A 2,131-nucleotide genomic window follows, 5' to 3' on the forward strand; every position below is an offset into this window, starting at 1 on the left:
AATGTAATTCATCAAATTTCTTCCAAATTACATTGAGTTGAATTTTCAAAGTCCCTAATGTCTACCACAGTACTTTGTAACATTCCCTGCGCCTTCCATTCTCTGTGTGAAAAAAACTTTCTAACATCTGTGTGTAGTTTACTGCTAACAAGTTTCCATCTCCTCCTCATTTTAAAGTCACAGTCTCAATCTACTGCACTAATTCCTTTTATAATTTTAAATACTTTAATCATGTCATATCTTAATCCTCTCTTGATTAAATAGAAAAGGTTCAACTCCTTTCATATTTGTTTATAACTCATCCCCTGCAATCCTAGAATCAGCCCTGTTGCTCTTCTCTGTCTTTTTTATAATATGGAGATCAAAACTACACACAGTACTCAAGATGAGTCCTCACCAGCGTGTTATAAATCTGGAGCAGAACCTCCTTGGACTTGTACTCCACACATTGTGACACATAACCTAACATCTTATTAGCCATCTTGATCTCTTCTGGACACTGTCTTAGTGATCACATCCTCAGTAACTCACAGGCCATGCTTATAAGCAGTACTTTCATGTTTCAGACCACCCATTGTGTATTCAAATCTCACATTTTTACTTCCTACTTGTAATACTTCACATTTACTGATATTAAATTTCATCTGCCACAAATCTGTCTGCTGTCCAAGTGCCTCTGTAATGGTCACTCTCATTCTATTGTATCCTCCATTCCACTTAGTTTACTATTATTTGCAGGTGTAACCAGACTGTTTTTGATATTCTTGCCATGTGTTATCAATTCTTACCAAAACCTTTCTTCAACAAAACAAATTTTATTGTAGAAAAATAAGGAGTACAACAAAGGTTTTGAGATACAACTTCTCTCTATTATATTAAAAAAAGTTTTCCGTTGTGTCCGTGTTCTTCAGCCTTGAGCATTCCCCTCCACACCGCTCGCCCAATCGTTACTCCTACTGCGTACATCCTCTCTCCGTCCAACATGTGTCACTCTCAGAGCTAACTCACCCTTCAACGCAGTCAGTTATAATGGCAAAGCAGAAAAGCAAATTATCTAGGTCAGAGTTCGTCGACCGCCTGCTTCATGATCGCCGTAAAAAGAAACATGGCCAAGCATCATCCGGATCTGATTTTTGCGAAAACAAGCAGGAGTCGCCATTGGAAGACTGTGTGAAAAGTGTGATGGCAAATGCGTGATCTGTGATTCCTATGTGCGCCCCTGCACACTGGTGCGAATCTGTGATGAATGCAACTACGGCTCCTACCAGGGTCGCTGTGTGATCTGTGGAGGTCCAGGAGTCTCTGATGCCTACTACTGCAAGGAGTGTACCATCCAGGAAAAGATAGGGATGGCTGCCCTAAGATTGTTAACCTAGGAAGTTCCAAAACAGATCTTTTCTACGAGAGAAAGAAGTATGGATTTAAAAAAAGGTGATCGCATACCACCTTGTGACTGACATAATTTGGTATTTTTTGACTATGGAAATAAAATTGCAAAACCTGTCTTCTATGCTTTTATATATTTTTCAATAAATATTCTTTTTCCCCTCAAAAAAAAAAAAAAGCAAATTATCTATTCAAGAAAGTTAAATTTTAGATTGCGATAGAAAAAGAGCAGCAAGAGCTGATAATGAATGTTGAAAAAAAAAATCATTTTTTATTTAGTTTTTATTACATTTAGATTTGTTTTATTTTTTTACTTCTTTTTTAACTTTTTTACTTTTATTTTTTACTACATTTTATTATTCATTGGTATTTAAATTAGGCATTTGTAGTGAAATACTCAAGTAACTGATTTTCTATTTATAATAACTAAGCACCAAACCACATATGTGGCGCCCCTTCAGAAACAGTTTTTCAATGGAAAAGAAACACACTCTTTGAGATGTGCGGTTAATTAATTAAAGAGGTAAACAAGTGACAAACATAATGATGGGTAAAAATCAAACTGTAAGTGTTTTAGGGTGGTGGTATGCATATCTTCATTCTCCAACCAGCCTTCCTTAGTTGGGCCTCTAAGTGCTCGACGGCGCTTTTATCTACACATAAGGTGCAGTCTGGGCTTGTGATGGTGGTGCCTACTGTACAATAGATAAATAGAATATAACATTGTGAAGGAATATTATTTACA

At 36.5% G+C, this 2,131-nt stretch overlaps 1 pseudogene; it reads left to right on the forward strand.

Moving 5' to 3' along the window:
* Positions 1-1,105: 1,105 nt before the first annotated feature.
* Positions 1,106-1,504, forward strand: LOC120537690 (annotated as a pseudogene).
* The last annotated feature ends 627 nt before the right edge of the window (positions 1,505-2,131 follow it).

This window comes from Polypterus senegalus, chromosome 10 (genome assembly GCF_016835505.1).
Source record: "Polypterus senegalus isolate Bchr_013 chromosome 10, ASM1683550v1, whole genome shotgun sequence".
Classification (NCBI taxonomy): Eukaryota; Metazoa; Chordata; class Cladistia; order Polypteriformes; family Polypteridae; genus Polypterus; species Polypterus senegalus.